Raw genomic sequence first — 11,444 nt, forward strand, 5'->3', positions numbered from 1 at the left:
TCTGGTTGCATGAAATAGTCTTCCTTTTTCAGCCATTTCTGAACATTTATTTATTGAATCATCATCTTTTCTATTATGGAGAGTAATATAGATAGGCTTTCTCTTTGCATATGTATCCCTACAGTGTTAACAATGCTCTTAGAATCTCTGTTTCTGTCGCGCCCACCTCGTCCAGCAAGGAAGACACAACATGGTCGGACTCTTCTCAATAGCTTTATTACAGGAATGCCTCGCTGCTGCTACAGGAACCCCGGGCACCCAGGGAGGACTCCTTATATACACCCCAGCACAGGGAAAAGCTTTGTGAACTCCTGGGATTGGTCAGTCTGCTGGCACTTTAATTTGCATGCACCTGCTCAGGAGGGGTTGGTGCCAGATTCGGGCTAGGGCCTGCACAGTGGTGGTGTACCAGAAACTGGCACCATCTTTTAGGCGTCGGCTGCCTACATCTCCCCCTTTTTTGTTTAATAATATGATGCTGGACTAGGTCTGGGCAAGTTTGGGCAAGTCTGTCCATCTGCCACGGCTCCTGTCTTAGGTCGATCCTTTCATGTCACAGCCTTACCCGTCATAGGGTTACCCTATCGCCTCCAGGCCCCGTGTCTTAGGTTGGTCTGTGCATAAGGAAAGTGGCCTGTCACTGGATACCATGGATCTGTGTGACTACAACTGCCAGATGACCTAGGGCGAACTCTTAATTTTTTAAAGAGGCCAGCCAAACATTGGGAGATGTGCCATCTTTAATTGCCATCAATGCTTGGTACACCACTGCCTTATACTGAGCGTGCTCTCGTTTGAGTCGACACAATAGCCAGATACAAAAGACACAACCCAGGAGGACTACTGCCCCCCAGGCCAACATTCGCACCCATTCCTTAAAAAATGAGAAGGCATTGGTGATCCGGGAGGTGAAGTCCCCCAAGGTGACAGGGTCCAGTCGAGTGCTGTTGAGTTTGGCAATCTGGAGGAGCAGCTTTCTGGACAACTGCTCTGCTTTAGCCGGCCAATTTCCTACTCAGATAAGAGGCGACTCTGTTCAAGAGACTGAGAGAAATTAGCTTGTACAACTTTATACAATTCTTCAACCTATTCTTGAACTAAGTCTATTAAATAAGAGAGAGTCCCATCTGCTTTGATATGACTGAGGAGGCATACATGACAAAATGTGGCCACAGCTTTTGCTACAAGCGTATTCATCAGAGTTTGGAGGACAATAATAGATGTCCCAAGTGTAATTATGTTGTGGACAATATTGACCATCTCTACCCTAATTTCTTGGTGAATGAACTCACTCTCAAACAGAAGCAAAGATTTGAGGAAAAGAGGGTCAAATTGGACCACTCAGTGAGTAGCACCAATGGGCATAGGTGGCAAACATTTCTAAATCTACTATAGGCACAAAGGTGGGAAGTTTCACAACCACAGCAGTATACCTTGCCAATACTCTGCTAAAAAAAACATGTCCTTCAAGAACTATTACAATCTATATCTCTGTCGGGTGGAAGCAATTTTTGTGTCAGCCTCTCTGGTACCCAAATCGGGTGTTCTTGACCCTGTGGAAAAACACAAACAGCTTCCCTGGATCTTGAAATAATGGGATCTGGGCCATACCATTTTCCAGTTAAGACATCTTTCCATTTGACATCCTGTTTAAGGATAGGCAAGGTCATGGCATGCCTATCTGCAGCCGAACGACCATGTTTGTCCAGAATTAAAAATTTTAAAGGATAGAGGGCTAAAGATAATTGTTCTTTGGGTGGCTGGCCATCGGCGATTCCCCCTTTTTGTTTTTGTAAGAGTTCTTTTAAGGTTCGATGTGCTCTTTCCACAATGCCTTCGCCCTCGTGGATTGTAGGGAAGGCCAGTAGAGTGACTAACCTGCATTATTTTGCAAAAGGTTTGGAATGATTTTGATGGATATGCGGGGCCATTATCAGTTTTTAAACTATCTGGCCTTCCCCAAGCTGCCCAGGCTTCTAGGCAATGGCCAACCACGTTGCAGGATTTCTCACCGGACATGGGGGAGGCAAAAATGACACCTGAACAGGTATCAATTGAAACATGAACATATTTTAATCTTCCAAATTCTGAGACATGAGTAACATCCATTTGCCACAGTTTTAAAGGGATCAATCCACGAGGGTTAATACCAACATGAGGAGGGTGGTGAAATTGTACACACTGTGGGCATTGTAACACCACATCTCGTGCTGAGTGAGGCTTGAGAGATAATCAAATTTCTGCTGAAGTGTGGCAGCAGGAACATGATACAATTGATGAATATCTTTTGCAAGCTCCAGTGGGGTGGCGTGAAAAATAAATTCCATGCGAGTGCTAGCATCCACTAAGGCATTTCTTTCAGCCATAGGGCCTGGCAAGGTAGAGTGAGCTCGAATATGTTGAACAAAGAATTTATGTGTTCTTTTCCAAATCAAGTTTTGTAACTCTAATAAGATGGTACACAGAGGGCTGGTGGGTCTAATAGGTCCTGTAATTTGTAATGCACGCACTGCATTTACTACATAAGCCAAATCAGAGACTAGATTAAAAGATTCCTTAAAAGCTTTGAATACTTCCAACACAATTTTACATTCAGTAAGTTGCGGGGTGCCAGGATTGTGTTGAAAAAGAACGGGTTTTTGAGAATTGACTACATAGACACCAACACCTGTTTTAGAACCATCCGTATAAATATCCAATGCATTCGATATGGGTTTAGATGCTGTGACTTTGGGGAAAATCACTGGATGTTCATGAAAACATTGTAGCAAAGGATCTTTGGGATAATGATTATCTAATTCCCCATCAAAACTACAGTGCAATAGGGCCCAATCATCTGTCAAAGAACTTAGGATCTGTATTTGATTAACATTAGAAGGTGTAATGATTTTCTGAGGAGATGCTCCAAAATGTTGAATACACGATTTAATGCCCAAAATTGCTAATTGAGCTACAGCAATGGGATAATAGTCAAGGGTTTTATTGGGAGATACATGAGGAAAAATCCACAATAGAGGCCCTGACTGCCACAACACTCCTGTTGGTTGATGGAATGTCTTCAAAACGCATAGGAGGATGTCCTCTCCTTCTTTCCATCTATACAGCTTGGCCTTTTCTAAACATCTTTCTACCTTTTCTAATGCTACTCGGGCCTCGGGGGTGAGAGCACGAGGTGATGAAAGCTGTGGATCGCCCTTCAATATATCAAAAAGAGGGATTAATTCAAAATTTGATAGCCTCATATATGGACGAATCCAATTTATATCTCCCAACAACTTCTGGAAATTATTCAATGTTTTCAAATGATCTTTACATAATTCTATCTTTTTGGGGTGTAATAAAATGTGGAGTAATTCGAGCACCCAAGAACTCTCCTAAATTTCCCATTTGAATTTTATCAGGATCTATAAATAATTGTTTCATTTCTAATTCTTTTACTAGCTTAATATGGGCTTCATCTAAACTTTCTTTATTCTTTGAGACAAAAAAGATATCATCTATATAATGTACTATCCTTAATTTTGGGAATGCATCACGGACAGGTTGTAGGGCTTCTCCTACAAAAAGTTGACACATAGCAGGACTGTTTGCCATCCCTTGAGGTAAAGCTATCCACTGATACAGTTTATCAGGCTCTTCATTATTCACAGAAGGAAGAGTAAAGGCAAAGCGCTCGCTATCACACAATGCAAGGGGAATAGAAAAAAAAAAAACAATCCTTAATATCAATGATTATAATAGGCCACTCTTTGGGCAAACTAGAAAGTAGGGGCAAATGCCTGTGTATGGGGCTCATAATCTGCATTTGATTATTAATGGCTCGAAGATCATGCAGGAGCCTCCATTTGCCTGATTTTTTCTTAATCACAAATATGGGTGTATTCTAAGGTGACTGGGAAGGTTTAATATGTCCTAATTTCAATTGTTCCTCTACTAATTCTCTGGCAGCTACTAATTTTTCAGAGGAAAGAGGCCATTGAGGAACCCATACAGGCTCCTCTGTTTTCCAAGTAATGGCTATACCACCCTCAAAGGCCCATAGGAAAAACCCAATCCCTTTTTATCTTGTTTGAACTTTGCAGGCACTGGCATAGTCATGCCTTGTAATGACTTTCCTAACCCTTTTCCTGGAGTGTAGCCCATAGTAGACATAATTTCTCGGGCTTGTGGGGAATACTCATTAGTTAGTCTAAGATCCATTTTGGTTAAGACATCCCTACCCCATAGGGTCACAGGAATATCCACAATATAAGGAAAAAATTTCTCTGACTTACCTTCCTCATTTTTCCAAGTCAATTCCTTAGCACATATAAGGAGAGCAGTCTCATAACCTAGACCACAGAGGCTTTGAGATGATGTTTGTGGAGGCCATTTTGGCGGCCAATCATGAGTGGAAATGATGCTGCGATCTGCACGTGTGTCTAACAACCCCAGAAAGGACCGTCCTTCAACCTCCAAAGTTAACATGGGGAGATCTCCTAATTCCATTGACAAGAAAGTGAACCGAGAACCTGTAGAACCTAGTCCACTCTCTCCTCTTATTTTATTATTTGCTGGAAATATTTATGCAAACTTGGCAACAGTAATAATTGAGCAATTCTATCTCCTGGGGAGACAGCTGAAATGCCACTGGGGAAGGCCACTAAGATTTTCACAACCCCTGTATAATCTGGATCCATCACTCCAGGGGTAATTTGTAATCCTTTTAAAGCAGATGAGCAGCCAAGCAATAGTCCTACAGTATCTTTGGGAAGGGGGCCTTTAAAATCTGTATCTATGGGCTGTACCCCCATCTGTGGGGTTAATACGAGTCTGGTGGTGGAGTGGAGGTCCAATCCTGCCGAGACAGTAGTGGTTCTCTGTGGTCTCTCAGATGACTGAGAGACAGCCAAGGTTTCTTCTGGTCTTTCTGAAGAGCCCCATATATTTGAGGGCCCTGGGGACGTGGGCCCCGCTGTCGGTTTTTTGGCCTAGTGCCACCATATCCTGCTTCTAATGGTTGGCCTTCCATGTCCTTTGTTGATCTGCACTCATTAGCCCAAATTTTTCCTTTTCTACATTTATGGCATATTCCTGGATGTCTAGGTTTATCTAATGGAATCCTTTTCTCATTTTAGGAGCATTGTCTTCTAAAATGTCCTCTCTGGCCACATCTATAACAACTATCATTATTAGATCTACCCAACTGCACTACAGCTGCCACCAGGCCTGCATTGGTTAACGGGCCCCCTAGTTCTCTGCAAACCTTCATCCAAACTTCTAAACCTTTATGTTTATAGGGTGTAATAGCTGCTCTACACTCCTTAGTGCATTGCTCATACACTAGCTGTTTTACCAAGGGCATAGCTGTATCAGGGTCTCCAAAAATTCTAGTGGCTGCTACAAAATCTGAAAATGGTTCTGTGGGGCCCTGCAAATTTTTCATAAGATTGCCTGAGACTGCTCCTTTGTTCGGCAATGCCTTCCAGGCTTTGGTAGCTACCTCATTTATTTGGGCATAGACTGCTTTAGGATAATTTGTTTGATCTAAAGCAAAATGTCCTAAACCCAGAAGCATGTCTGCATCCCAATGTCTCTGAGGATCTTGTTCTGTGGCTAAATTTGCTGCTGCCTGACTGTTTGCATATTCAGAGGACAAGGACTTCCAGTCTAAATACTGTCTGGATGACAAACAAGCCCAAGTAATATTATTCCAGTCCCCCGGGATGAGGCAATATCTAGCAAGCACCTTGACCTGTGCAACTACAAAAGCTGCACTCACCCCGTAAGTACTGACTGACTCAGCCAGATGCTTAATAGTTTTAAAATCTATTGGCTCATGATATCGTTGTCCCTGGCCATCTAAGAAAACAGGGAAAGTCAGTCCAACTTCCTTCCAAACCTCTGGGCAAAATGAGGTACCTTGTTTACCAGCTTTTGTGGATTCCTTTTTTCCTATATACTCAGGGTTAAAAGGTGGAGCAGTCAGCACTTTCGATTTTACTCTTTTGCCAGCCGCCCCCCCCCCCCCTTTTTTTAAAGGATTGGTTTTGTATGATCAATCTGGATCATACTTATCCCTCTCATACTGAGCTGCCTCTTCTTCTAGGTCAGCTTCCTCATTTTTATCAAGCTCTGAGTCACTGGAGTCAGAACTTGCTGAACTTATTTTAAGTCTTTTATGAGGGATATATTTTTTGCTATTTCCTTTTCTTTCTCATTATTTCCTTTTCTTTTTGAATTTGCCTTTTCTCCTTTCTCCTTTTCTCTCTCTTTTTCATCCCTTTTCTTTCTTTTGCTTATGTGTTTCCTATCTTCCTCTGACATACTTTCTTGTTGTTCTATAAGAATTTTCTGACCTGCCTTAACTGCTTCTATCAAACAAAAGCAGAGGCCAGAAATTACAAAAAATGAAACAACAACGATAAGAGCTACCCACACTGGGTCTATGGGCGAGAAAAACATATCCCCCCTTTTAACCGGGGATCAATTTGGGAGACTTACCAGTACCGCCGTTCCTCAGCTGAAGAGTTCTGAATCCACGAGATCCTTGGGTCCCTGTGCGGGCCACCAATTTGTCATGCCTACCTTGTCCAGCAAGGAAGACACAACATTCTTCTCAACAGCTTTATTGCAGGAATGCCTCGATGCTGCTACAAACCCCGGGAACCCAGGGAGGACTCCTTATATACACCCCAGCACAGGGAAAAGCTTTGTGTCCTCCTGGGATTGGTCAGTCTGCAGGCACCTTAATTTGCATGCACCTGCTTGGGAGGGGTTGGAGCCAGATTCTGGCTAGTGCCTATGCAGTGGTGTTGTTTATGGCGACGGTGTACAGGAAACCTGCGCCATCTTTTAGGTGTTGGCTGCCTACATGTTTCTAGGAATTAGGAAGTGTTGCTAGCTTTAAAAGAAGAACAGTTAGCACATTGCATCTGACCCATGAAGATTTGCTTTTACATGAAAATGACAAAACTTAAAGTATACTGTTGCTTCATACTAGTCTCTCTGAATCAGTTGTCAAGCATTGAACTCTCTGTTATTCAACAGAAAGCAATATTACAAGTTGTACTATATTCCATCAAAATCCAGGGGGTAATGAATTAACTAAATATGTTCTTCATGGAGAAAGTTAGTGGAAGAGTCTGAGACAGACATGAAGAAGTCAGAAGTCTAAACTAACTAATCCCTGCAACCTGTCACAAAGCATTTAATTTTTTCTTATATCGGAGAAAGTATCAGATGGTCTACTTGCCTAGTTAGAGTTCTCCCAGTGGCTAATTTTATTTTAGAAAATAGCTCATTAGGCAAAGAAGGTGTCTCAAAGAATTAAAAATCATCTAGCTACTGCTGATAGTGAGGTCAAGAACAACAACAATGAATGATACAGAAAGGTACACTCTAGCCACAATCTGAATGAATCAGAAAAGAATTGAATTTAGCAGTCAGTACAAAAGTGTACATTGTACATTTTAATATGCTTTGGATTTAGAGAAGTCTTACATTCACTGCTAAATCAGCAAGTATGAAGTTCACATGTCTTCCCTGCCCCAACAGACTCACAGATTCCTACACTATCAACTCCCCATGCCATAGTGGCACATACCCATTAACTAATCCACCTGCACTGATACAAGGATTCCCCCTTGGCATTACATATCTTTATATCTTATGTGAGTATATATATATATATATATATATATATATATATATATATATATATATATATTCCAAAGTGGTGTCATGCAAAGCAGTTTCTGCCTTAAAAATGCTTAGGCCCTATGTATTCCTCCTTCTCCAGCACCCCCTAGCATGCACTGACCTTTTTTACTGCCTTTATCGTCTTGACTTTTATAGAATGTCATGTACTTTAAATAAAACAGTATGAAATTTTTTCTTCTACTAAACATGTATTTAAGATCCCTCTATATCTTCTCATAACTTAGCATCCCATTTCTTTATAACACCAAATATTACTCATTATCTGAATATTCAACACATTATCAGTTCACCTAATGAAGGCTACTTTGGTTAATTACAAGTTTTAATAATTATGGCTAAAACATCTCCAGTAATCTATTACTAGGTTTTATGTGGATATGAGGTTTTTTTTTTTTTTAAGTTTTTTCGAGACAGGGTTTCTCTGTGTACCCCTGGCTGACCTGGCACTCACTTTGTAGACCAGGCTGGCCTCGAACTCAGAAATCCGCCTGACTCTGCCTCCCATGTGCTGGAATTAAAGGCGTGTGCCACCACGCCCGGCTGTGGATATGAGGTTTAATCCTTCAGACAATTGCCAGAGATGACCATTGCTGAATTGTCATTGTGTATAAACAATCTACAATTTTGCCAACTGTTAGTTTTCCAAAATAGCCTATATACTCTGCATTGCAGCATGACATAAATACATATCTTGCTCTATATCCTTGCTAGAATGTATTGTTATCTGTAATCTAGATTATTGCCATAATAATAATATATAAGAGTATTTAGGTTTGATAACATGAAATTATCTGAATTATGTGGTATGCTATAAAATGCAGCGTCCTCCATATATTTACTTGGCATGTGTGTATCTTCACTGCAGTAGCTATTCAGGTCTGTGTACTCTTCTCAATAGGGCTGTTTATTTCCTTGTTATTGAATGATATGTCTTTTGAACATTTTGGTAGACTTCTGTATTAGATATGGCTTGTATAAACATTTTCTAATATTCTAAGCCTTCAAATTTGACTTCTCCTCCTTCCAATATGTTATACAGAGTAGAAGTTTTCAGTTCTTATGAGCTCCAGCTGCTTATTTTTCTCATGTGGGTATCTTTAGTGTTATATGTAAAAGTTATTGTCAAGCTCATAGTATTTTCTCCTAATGTTATTTTCTAAGAGTTTTCATTTATGTCTATGATACACTATAAATTTGTGAGTCACTATAGGCTCTTTGTCTATGTTCAGTTTTACACATGTGAAAATAACTCAGAATTAGCTCAGTGGAAGAGATGCATACAACAACATCTGAGGGCTAGAGTGTGATAAAGCTTTGTGACCCTCTCAGGGCACACTGCCTCCCAACCCTGCAGAGGATTCACCAATCCAGATGGTCTATTTGCATCCCCAGCCCACAGCCCCCTCTCACATCACACTGTATATGCTCTAGCCTGGCCTTGAAATGTGGTCCCTGCTCCTCACCTCTTAGTGCAGAGATTACAGGTGTGCACCACCATGCTAGGCTCTTTGTGTGAAAGTATATGTGGTGTGTGTGTGTGTGTGTGTGTGTGTGTGTGTGTGTGTGTGTGTGTGTGTGTGTTATACATGCCATGGCACATGTATGGAGGTCAAGAGACAGTTTTCTGGAATTGGTCTCTCCTTCAACCTTTGTGTATGTTCAGAGACGTAGTTAGCTGACATTACTGTGAAACAAGAAGTGCCTTCATCCACGGAATCATCTTGTTGCATCTATTTTTTTTTGACAGAATTTCTCATTGTCCTGGAAGCTTCCAAGTATGCTACACTGGATGGCCAGAAAACCCTAGGTATCTGCCTATCTCGTCGTCCCCAGTGCTGGAGAACAAGCATGTGTGTACACATAGATCTTTCATGTGAGTTCTGGGGACTGAAGTTATGTCCTAGTAATTACAAGGTGAGTATTTTACCAGCCCCATTCTCTAGTTTCAAATGTCCAGCTTTAAGAAAGTGTGGGATTTTTGCCTTGTTTCCAATACACATTTAAAAACTTATAAATATTGGCTGAATTCTCCTTTTAGCTATAAAATCAGCAGCAAGCCATGAAAACAGCTGAGTTTGGAGCAGTAACTTAATACACAGGAATCTTTGACCATGGTAAAATTTAAGTGGCAAAAGAAGTGTGAAAGGAGTTAAAATATTAGCTCAATATTATTTTTTAAAATGAGGAAAAGAAAACAGAAGAGATAACAGGGATACATTTACTGTAAACATTGTGCTATATTATTCTCAATGATGCTGTGAAGTAATTATTTCCTTTATTCATGTGCATAAATGGTACCTGGCCTTATGCTAAGTACTTAGTAGGAATTCTGGTGGCAAAAATGTTAATTAAAGATATGATGGATTCTAAAAATAAAAAAGAAAGGAAATAATATTTATCCAAAGATAAAGTAAGACAAAAAGTTGCCTTCACTATCAGTCAGATTATCTGAATTCAAAAAGAAACAAATGAAACAAAGGGAGAATATTTGCGACACTGACATAGATGAAGGGTTGGAAAATATTGATGGAGTGGGGATCAGTGTATGCCTAGGGCAAATAATCAAGCCAGTTAGCAAGAGCACTGAAGGTATGAAGAAGCACAAGGAACTGAGCTCAAAGCTCCAGAACCTATGTACAGCCATGTGTGTTCAGACTCACCTATCAGGTCAGTAATGTTGGCAGAAGAGACAGAAGGATCATAGCTCCAGCCTAACTATGAGTTTAATGAGAGACCTTGTATTAAATGAATAAGGTGGAGAGTGATAAAGCAGACAATTGACATCATCTTCTGACTCATTATCCAAATACACACACACACAATTAGTTTTTAAAACTTAAATAGTGCAATGTGGATGTATAAACATAAACCATTCCACGAGATTCCCTATAAAACAAGTTGACACAAAAAAACAGGACTAGCTCTTTGTCTCCAAAACCTTGGGGTTGGGTTGGAGGGGCAGTGATGATCTGCAGCTACATGTAGCACTTCTGCACTGGACACATTCTGTGGTTTTATTTCTGACTGTTAGTGTAGAAATAAGAAACTTTCAAGTAAAACAGACCTCTCCTCAATCTTGATCTCCTTAGTCATGTAACTCATGTGCCTTTAGGAAAATCTGAGGGTATCTCAGGTCGTGTGTTCTCCCATAAAACATCCTTCTCATTGAGCTTTACTGGAATTAAGTGAGATATTGAATGTCATGTTTGGTTATGCGCTCAATAAACTTTGGCGCTATTCACTGCATATTGAGACTACAGGGCCTTAATCTTTGCTAAGAATAGACTGTAACAGAGAGAAGATGGCAGTTGGGTTCAGAGTGTGTTGACTTGAGAAACCCAAGTATTCTGGGTAAGACATGAGAATTATGTAAGCCTCCTCACCCAGAGAATACAGGAATCCTCACCAAGAGGCAAAGTTAGTACTGTGTAGATGCTCGTGCTTCTGAAAGGAGAAAGAGAACGCTCTGTCTGTCTGGGAAACTGGTCCCACCTCTCCTAATCTCACACTTTCTACTTGTTCTAAAAATAGCCTCAGAATGCTCATAGCAAATCAAGTTTTCATTTAGAAAATCCCAGTTTCTCCCTGAAGCTCTGTTGAACCACACTTAGAGCTGCAAATATGCATTTTTTAAAGTATCTCTATAACATAGCAGTTCACTGACATTTACTGTCTGAACTTTCTCATTTCCTTTGGTTTTCAAGGAAATAATATACAGAAACATGCTGTTTGGTTTAAGTTTT

General features: G+C 40.6%; 1 pseudogene; it reads left to right on the forward strand.

Annotated features, from left to right (window-relative positions):
- Positions 1,121 to 1,392, forward strand: Gm12647 (predicted gene 12647; annotated as a pseudogene).

Source organism: Mus musculus, chromosome 4 (assembly GCF_000001635.26).
Source record: "Mus musculus strain C57BL/6J chromosome 4, GRCm38.p6 C57BL/6J".
In the NCBI taxonomy this organism is placed as follows: Eukaryota; Metazoa; Chordata; class Mammalia; order Rodentia; family Muridae; genus Mus; species Mus musculus.